General features: G+C 39.6%; 1 pseudogene; it reads right to left on the bottom strand.

The window, feature by feature from the left end:
* Window positions 1-422: 422 nt before the first annotated feature.
* LOC101567858 overlaps window positions 423-9,924 on the bottom strand; it is a 49,209-nt pseudogene continuing 39,707 nt past the window's right edge.

Raw genomic sequence — 9,924 nt, 5'->3', positions numbered from 1 at the left:
AACTCACCTTGCACTCCTGATGTCTTAGTTAGTAATGGGAAAAGTTCATCTTTGGTTCAGTGTGATGATATGTTGTGGAGAGGGTCCTGCACTTTTGTGTAATGATCGATTTTCTTTGGTTCGATTTCCAGAAGTACAATAACTCAGTTATAAGGTAGGCTTATTTTTAATTTTTCTTAGGACCTTCTATATTATTTTTTTTTGAAGTTTAACATATTTATTTGAAAAGCAAGGTCTGTGAAAAAGCACACCAAATGGTCAGGTGCTTTCTCTTCAGTCAGAGACTTGGAGACATTTCTTGAGGTGAGCGCACAGTGAGGCCACATGCGTGGAGGAGCTGGTCCTGCTGGTCCTGCGAGGGCCCCCACTGCGCGCTCTCCACAGCCAGCTGCGCTTTGAGTGGCCAGAGCCCGTCTGGTCCCTTAGTCATCAATATACTCAAAGGGCTCTGGGAGCTCTGGCTCTTGCTCTTCCTCCTCGATTTTGGGACCATGTGCTGCCACAGGTTCCACCAGCTCCTCAATATCTTCCCTGGTGTCCTTCAGAATGATGATGCCTCTGATGGACAGCGGCTTGAAGGGTTGGTATCTACAGGTCTCCGGCATGGTGGGGACCTTCAGCTGGGCAGGCATAACTTGGGCTGGGTTATCCAACAGCTGGAAATTCAGCTCAGGTTCCTTTTTCTTCTCTTTTCTCTGCTTTGTCCACTTCCATTTTCTCTTCCTCTTTTTTTCTTTTTCTTTTTCCTTCTTTTTGGCTTTGGCAGTAATAGACAACACAGCAGTAGAAACCTTTTCCTTTTCTTTTCCTTTTGGTACTTCCAGAGGTGCAGGATACACAAGTGTGGATGGTTTCCAGTTTGATTTATACTGCACCTTCAGCAGCTTTAAATCCTTGTTCAGGCTGATGACACAGGTAGAGGTATAAGCCAATGACAGAAAGCGTGAGAGAGGAAACCAGAACCAGAACTGGGTAAAGACAAGGATGCCAACCACAGAAGGCATGTGTGTGTGCCCAGTTCTGAACTGTAAGGAGATGGTAACATTGTGGCCACCTGCATCTAGTATGCCCTGGGCCAGAATAACGCCAGACTTGGCCATGACATCATCATGCTTATCACTGATGACTTTGGAATACAGCTGTCAGAACTGATTCGCCTTTGGACATGTGATCTCAGTCTGCTGGATCATGATGAGCACAGAGGCGACGAGAGCCCCTTGTCTCATGTAGTTCACAGGGCCATTTGTCATTGGTTCTAGCAAATTAATTGCTTCCTTGTTTCCTGTACCAGCACAGCAGATGCCCAGGGCCATCGCGGCTCCGTAGCGCACATGGGGGTTGTAACTCTCTGAAAGCAGAGAGACCACACTGGGACACTGCTCAGGGGTCCTGAATAGAATGAAGCCAAGTGATTCGACTGCTGCCCTCCTAACATCATCATTAACATCACTGACAGCAACATGTAGCAGGCGTCGAATAGCTTTGTTATTACCAGAGCCACAATAAGCCATGGCCACTGTATACATCCCAGACCTTCGAAGAATTGGGTCCTTATCCCGACAGAGAGACTCAGTGAGTGCCTCAGCCTCTTCCATCCTCCCATACATCACTAAGGCAATGCCGACGGTGAGACCAGGCAGGATCTTCTCATGCTGGGTTTCCTGGGCATAGCCAACCATGTCCTCGATAGCCTGGGCATTTTTAGAGCCCAACATAACCAAACCTAGGGCCAGGCCAGCTGCTTCTTCTGTCGTAGCATCATCCTGGTAAAGGTTGGTTTTTAGCAAATCATAAACATCCTGGCGTGCAGTTCCCATGGCAGCCAAACCAAGGCCCAGGCTGCCTCCATGCTGAACGATATCATTGCTGGCATTCTTGAGCTGATTCAGCAGGTAATCGATTATGTTGCCACCATGATTGGCATGGATGAGCCCTAGTGCATAGAGCCCCCCACCTTCCTGGTAGGCTGACCCTGGAGACGTGTCTTTGGGAAGGTAGGTTGCCATTAACTGCAATGCTTCCTTCTCGTGACCCTTATGAATTACACCCAAACTGGCTGCAGCAGTAAATTTAGCCCACTTAGTGGCTCTGGCCAACCATTCCAAGTTATCTCTAAGAAACTGGTCACTGGTAGTCCCACAGTGCATGAAAGAGTTTGCTATGACAGTTGCTGTGTGGCATACTGAATTCCGTACTGCATCCTTTGTGTTTTTTAGAATCATGAGGTCTGTGTTATTATTCCATATTAGAAATTGCAGATGTAACTCAATAGCCATTTCACTGCTTCAAATTTTAATCATTTTCAAAGTCTGGTCCTTGGGCTCTGGACTCTGCACATCTGGTGTCTTTCCAGCAAGTGTACGGCCTGTCTTGTCTTCTGTCTCCATCATCTCACTGTCTTTCTCAGAACCTGGAACAGTGCCTGTGTTGGTGGAGCCAGGCACAGAGGCAATGGGGGTGCCCACAGTTCCAAGATTCTGGATCATGGAGGACAGAAACTGCTGGCTGGCACTTTCACACAAATCAAAGCAGATCTGCTAGGCCATGAGGAGGTTGTCTTCCTTCACCAGTCTTTCTAAGATGTCACTCACAGATTGAGGATCATCTAAGAATATTAAGCACTGACAACCATTGATGAAATCAGGTTTCTCCAAGTTCATGTAGATTTTAACTAGGACTCTCAGTACTTTATTCTGGGACTGTTTATTCTGCATTAAAGACATGCAGAGCTTGAGGCTATAAGCTAGCATTCCCGGGACACCATTCCAGTCTAGTATGGTCTTCTCAAAGACATCTAGTCTTCTCGTCTCCACAGCGATGCCGATAGCCTGCTTATACTTGCGATCATCTAGACATCGTGGGAACATTTTATTCACAATGTCTTCCAATCTCTGGTCAATTGGCTTTTGTTCTCCTTCAGGCAAATCTGCATTTTCCACATACTGCTTGTATAGTGATCAATGCATTTTGCTATAATAGTCTCCACATACTCAGAATTGTCATTGACATTGAAGAGGTCACCTGCTCCAAGAGCACGATTCAGAGACTCCTCAAAAGCTCCCAGTTGATAAAGTACTTTAGATGCCACTAAGGCCGCAAACTGCCAACTCCGGAAGGCTTCATCTTCATACAAAACTTCTATTTTGTCTACAGACTCAGAAATTTTTGCCCAGAAGTCATTGACAACTGCATTCAATTTGTGTAGTGCAAATTCCTTAAGCTGTGGTTCTTCTTCATCCAGAAGAGAAATAATTCCAGCAGCTGAGGTGATCGTGACTGCACCCGGCACCCGCCAGTCCGCTCGCTCTCCGACCCGGCTGCGCCGCTTATCTGTCCACCCAGGCCCCGCTAGCTCAGTCCTATACTATTTTTTATGAGGGCACAAATTCTATATTCTACCATCAATGAAGAAGTTTTCTCTTTTCTCCACTTCTTCCAATAGCATTTATTATATTTCATCTTTTTAATAATAGACATGAAAACATGATATCTCACTATGGTTTTGATTTGCATTTCTTGGGTCTGGAGAGATAGCCCTGCTGTCGAAGCACCTGTCTGGCAAGTGCAAGGACCTGGGTTCAATCTCTGGTACTACCTGCCATGCTGGTCCCGCAACAAGCCATCCACCCAAAGCAGGCGTAGTCGCACACATGTGTAATCTCAGTGCTGAGGAGCCCGAAATGGGAGCAGCATACAAGTCTAAGCCACAGAGCGAGACCCTGTATCAAATAAATAAATAAATAAAATATTTAAAAGTACATTAAAAATAATTCACTTTTCTTCCAAATTTGCAACTCAGCTATTTAAGAACAATATTACTTTGCTGAAATTATGTAACTTATCTTCATATTCCAATACATCAATTAAAAGCAAGTGTGTACAATGGTTAAGGTAGTTTTCAATTGATTTTATTTGATATTCAAATAAAGACTTGACTGAGGAAATGTTTATTCGCAACTGAGTGATCCATAGCGGCGCGGCCTTGCGGTGTGTGCCTCGCGCCCAACGGCACGTTCCCTCGGGCTCGTCCCTTCTGCTCTGTATCCCGCTGCCGAGAACTCAGCATTTTTGCCTCGCCCCGCACTTTGCCAGGATTTCTGCCCTGCCTGGAGTCAGCTGACCATCTGCTGCAAGTGTTGATCAAATTAAAATTTCCTCCTTCCGCTTGTAGTTTGCAGATACTGTTTCTCAGAACGGAAAAGCTAACTGATAAAGTTAATAATTTATAATGTTTATTACTGGTTTGACTAGAATTTTCTGATATAGCAGGTTACGTTGCCACATATATTTAAATGGTTGCATATTTTCTTGTACTAAGACCCTAGGTGGCGAACCGGTTGATCCACATCAGGAAATTTGTAGTGGCTGCACTCAGTGTTGCGGTAGATATTTAATTAGATGTGGAATCCTGAAATACAACAGTTTCATCCTTAGAAGGATCTAGATATGTTTAGCATTTATGTTAGAAACATTGGAAAATATTCTCATCAAAAAAATCCAAGTATCAGGCCGGAGAGATAGCTCAGCAGTCTAAGCGCCTGCCTGGCAAGCGCAAGGACTCTAGTCCCATCCCGGGTACTGAGTCCCATCCCGGGTACTACATGCCAGGCTGGCTCTGCTGTGAAGCCAGCCTGAAGCCGGGTGTGGTGGTGCTGGGAGGCTGAACCAGGAGGATCTCTAGGAGTCCCAGCTGCATAGGGACACCCTGTACCAAATAAATAAATACATAAAAATTAAAAAAAATCCAAGTATCTCCTTTCTAGACACAAGTCAACATTATTTATAATTACTTAGGTTTATAAATTACAAATACTGCTTTCCTTTTTTTATTTCTTTTTGTATTAATGCAGGTCTACAGTGCATGATGACAGCATTTATTGTAGTTGGTCTTGCGCATAACACCTCTCAATGTTTTTTCAATCCCTGCCCTTCTCTTTTCTCCCTGCCTCTTCTAACTCCCGGTTCCCTTTCCATTTGCAAAAGATTTATTTTTGTTTTTTGTATCCTCTTTTCCCTTCCTTTCCTTACCCCCTCTCGTTTATCCTCCAATTGCTGAAAAACATCCACACTTGCTAATTATCTTCTTCTCTTTGTTCTCTATATTCTTTCTGTTTTCTCATTATGACCTACTTAAACTCCCTTGTTTGATTTTTTTTAAACTTATCATAATCAAGGTTCAACTATTTACCTAAGAATGACTCCATTTCTTTATGGCAAAGTAATGCTACAGTGTGTTTAAATACCATATTTTCTTAATCAATTTATCTATTGATATGAAGAACTCAACAATAGGACTCCAACAAAAGATCTGATCAAGAAATGTGCATTCAAAATGAGTAGGCATTTCTCAGAAGAAAAAGTACAGAGGGCCGATAAATACATGAAGAAATGTTCAGCATCATTGGTAAGTAGAGAAACACAAATTAGACACTGAGATGCCATCTTACTCCAGAGAGAATGACTATTTCAAGGAATCAGATAATAACAAAAACCTGCAGAGGTAAAGGAATCTTTTTACATTGTTGGCAGGAATGTAAACTTGTGCAACCACTATGGAAATCTGTATACAGCATCCTCAAAATACTAAAATGGAAATTTCATGACACCCAACTATTTTCCTCCTAGAAACTTCCTGAAAGACTTACAGTTACATATTCCAGTGGTACATTCATGCTCATGCTTATACCAGCTTAATTTATAGTAGCTAATTTATTATTTTTTTAAATTTTATTTATTGATTCAATACAGGGTCTCACTGCACAGTTCAGACTCCTAGTGATCCTCCTGCTTCAGCCTCCAGCACTGGGACTACAAGTGTGCCCCACCACACCCGGGCCAGGCAGGACATGCAGTACCAAGGATCCAACTCAGGTTGGTGCACTTGCCAGAGAGGCACTTAACCTACACAGGGACTTTAGACCACTGAGCTACCTCGCTGGTCCCAACAAACACCAAAGTCCTTAAATTTACACTGTCAGGTTTCTAGAAAAATACCTTCCTTGAAATAAATATTAGACAATGAATCATCCTTTATATCTATGATTTTCATGTGCTTTTCCTTAGATCTATTTAGCACTTACATTCTTATCAGGAATTCTGACCTTGTCAATATTGTTTTTAATTACTGGTCTACGATTTATAACAAAAAATTGTACTTGGAATGTGCCAAATCAGAACAGAAAGACAAGTAAATATTTCATGCAATTAGATATTGTTAGGATATAAATGGCTCATTTAATTTCCTTTCATAAAAGTTTTGCTTTTGCAATTATGCAGTAAATTCTGTAGGAGGACACTGCGTTTATCATATCCAGTCATGTTTTCTCTAATACATTTCACATTTTTTGGGGGTACTAAATTTATGCGACATAATGTTTTCAACATCTAAACACACAATCTACTAGAAGAAAAACCAGGAAAACAAAACATTCTTAGGGTATCATCGCTACTTTTGGTAATGGGTGGGAATGGGTCTGAAATTACTGCTTGGAAACTCGGTAGACACTACTTTCAATCCTACTCTGCCAAGGAAACAATGGAGAATGGGGATATAAGAACTTAAAATTTTGGGGAATCCCAAAGTTATACAGAATATTACATAACAAAAAAACCTCAGCAAAATTACTGAGAACTTGTCATTTCTTTGCCTTGCAACTTTTTTCTACAGGTAAAGAAAAAAATGATTCAAGCCAGTAAACTAAAAACACCATGAAATTGCCAAAGATAAAATGCAACTCCATATACATTTTCAAAAATTAAAATGAGAATTGTATCATGAAAAATCATCTATTCACATTATCTGGAAAATTAAATTTTAAAACTTTTTAACACCTCTTTTCACAAGTAGTTGACATTTTATTTTTTTCTTTTTATTAATTTTATTATGAAAGAAATAGCATTGAAACAGTTTCAGAACAGGTTAGTAGGACCATTACAGTAATTAATACATGGCATATTGTTATTTTCGAGTAGTTATTCATAGTACAAGATGCAGATATGATATCTTTTCTAAGCACTATTAATACAAGTCTTTCTTCTCCTTGAATTAAGAGAAAGTAATGACCAAAGCTCTAAGGATGAAGAGATTGAAAGAGCTTAAAGTAACCTATAATCAAGAAGATTATATGGTGAAAAATGGCATTGAACATTGTCTTTCTAAGTGCTCTTTAAAGTCTACACTTGAAAAAATTGTAAATTTTACTGGAGAGGAAAATAATACCCATTGTGAAGTGACAGATATTTGGCCTTTGAAATGGGCAAGTAGAGCCTGATTACAAGGTTACTGCTTTATTTAGGCAACATGCTGCTTGCAACTTGCACTTTCAACTGTCATTTAAATTGCCTTCAACTTCAGCTTAACTTGTATTCAGCTCATTGAAAACCTTAGGGAACCAAATTTAATGCTGTTTCAGAGGGTAAAGAGACTACTATATAATCTTTTTTTTCCAGTTCAATTTTGGTTGGCAGAAACAATTGCTTCTTTGGCAGCCATTCAAATTAATTGCTAAATCAAAAGAAACAAATGATGATTAACAGGCTTGCCGCTTGAATGACAACTCTGGTTCTACCAATGTACAACGTCTCCTTTAGAATACATTAAGAAAGGAAATATATATGACATTTAACACTTATAGGACATTGTTCTCTGAAGGTAAATTGGTATTAGCTAAAATTAAAGAGGAAAAATTTCTGCTGAAGCATAGATTCTTTTAAAAATATGATGTAAACCTGCACACATACTAACGCCTTGTATTTTTTCTCCTTGTTTCCCTTTCTCCTCTTCCTTCATCCCTTTTTATTTCTCACAACTTCTCTTTGTTTTTTCTTATGTTCTTCTTTGCTTTCTTCTGCTTTATCCTATTGTAATGAGTAATAATTTATGTATTATTAGCACATATCAAATAATAATACAATTTTATGAATTAATATTTTTTCACTGAGAACCTTTCTTCATTGTCTAACACATATGCAGCCTATTGAAATTAAAATTTAATTATGCATTTAAATGTATAGACGTATTCTGAATATGAATTATAACTTATGAGTAGTAAGTCATGTGCAAACTTCCTATGCAAATTTAGCAACCCCATGAAGACAATTCAAATCTAATAATGAGGAGCACTGCGTGCATATACAAAGAACTAAATATAAGCGTATGCACATTCTAAACACTGACAATGTATTTGAAAAATGTTGTGTTTATGTCGCCTCAATCATTGTCTGCAGGGCTGGGGAGATGGCTCAGTGGAATAAGTGCTTGCCTGGCAAGCACAGGGGCCTGAGTTCAATCCCCAGTTCCACCAAAAAAAAAAAAAAAAAATCATAGTTTGCAGCTGCACGTATTTCCTTCTTACAATTTCTCAGTTTACCTCCTGAACTCCTGTCTGCCGTGAGAGTGCCTGTGTCTGCAGATGGCCACGAACCTTCTAGGGCTCCCATCTGCAGTGCTCTTACTTATATTTCCTCGGCATCTTCTAAGGGCTGTGGCTGTCTTCAGGTTAGGTTGTTTTTTCAGGTGTTTGGTTCTCTGCAAGTTCTGGATGGACCAGTGGCTGTGAGTTCATTCACCCCCAAGTGAAAGCCTTAAAAATGAGAAATTCAGGCAGCACTCTCTCACCAGGCAGCTCCTTCACTGTCTCCTTGAATTTTCTTTCTTCTTTTAACTGGCTTCCAGTGCATTCAGTTTCATGATTTCATTATGTTTTTTTTTTTTTTTTTGCCTATTTAGTTATTATCTGTGACAAAGGGGCATTGAGATACAGTGAGAGTTTGTCCTTTGTGTGATACACCTCAATCTCCAGAAAAGGCTACAACTAGAAATGTAACAATAGCGAAACCTGTGAGATGTCTTTTTAGGTCATTTTTAGGTCACTGTCCAAATACATTTGTCAGATGATTCCTTAGAAAGTTATGTTTTCTTTCTTTCTCTCTTCTTTCTTTCTTTCTTTCTTTCTTTCTTTCTTTCTTTCTTTCTTTCTTTCTCTTTCTTTCTTTCTTTCTTTCTTTTTTCTTTCTTTCTCTCTCTCTCTCTTTCTCTTTCTTTCTTTCTTTCTTTCTTTCTTTCTTTCTTTCTCTTTCTTTCTTTCTTTCTTTCTTTCTTTCTTTCTTTCTTTCTTTCTCTTTCTCTCTTTCTTTCTTCTTTCTTTCTTTCCTTCCTTCTTACCAGGAATTGAACTGGGGACCTTGCACTATCCAGGCAGGTGCATATGCCACTGAGCTATCTCCCTGGAGATAAGAAGTTATGTTTTCAAAGGATGGAATTTATAGAATTATTGTTGATAGAACTTTTATAAAAGGAAGGTAGATAATATCTCATTATCGAGCTGCAGTGCACCTCTTTAATCCTGCAGCTCCCAGTAAAGATGCCCTAGTGCTTGGAGACAGCCTGCAAATCCTTGTACACGGCTTGAATTGTGCTAATGAGAAACAGATTGCTTCCCTGGAAGCAGGACACAGGAGAAGATGGTCCCAGAATGCAGTGCTGTGGACACATGAATAGAAAGGGATGGGAAAAGCCGTGACTGAGAGCAACTGATTCCATGAAAGGTACAGAAGGCAGATAGATAGAAGCACATGAACTGCTTTGTTTGACTCTTAAAAAATAATATATGAAAATATTGAAAGGAAGAATTCTGTTTTAAGACTTAAACTATGATTTTTTTCAGTAAAAAGAAATATCTGTATGCTAGTGCTCGCATGTGTGAATGCGTGTGTGCAAATTTCGCAGTGGATATTTTGAGAAGATACAGTAATACAAAGCTTTTGATTTTTGCTTTGTTATAAAGCATAATTTGGGTTTAGAGCAGTTGAGTCATATATAGAATACATAGGGGTTTGGTCATTAAAATTACTTTTTTAACACTAGGATGTATTTTGAAAATCATTTAATGATAAACAACAGAAAATCATTGATTTAATTTTATA

The sequence above is a fragment of the Octodon degus genome, unplaced genomic scaffold (assembly GCF_000260255.1).
Source record: "Octodon degus isolate 3935 unplaced genomic scaffold, OctDeg1.0 scaffold00237, whole genome shotgun sequence".
Classification (NCBI taxonomy): domain Eukaryota; kingdom Metazoa; phylum Chordata; class Mammalia; order Rodentia; family Octodontidae; genus Octodon; species Octodon degus.
Note: the sequence above shows the minus strand (reverse complement) of the source record. Positions and strands in the feature narration are given on the sequence as shown.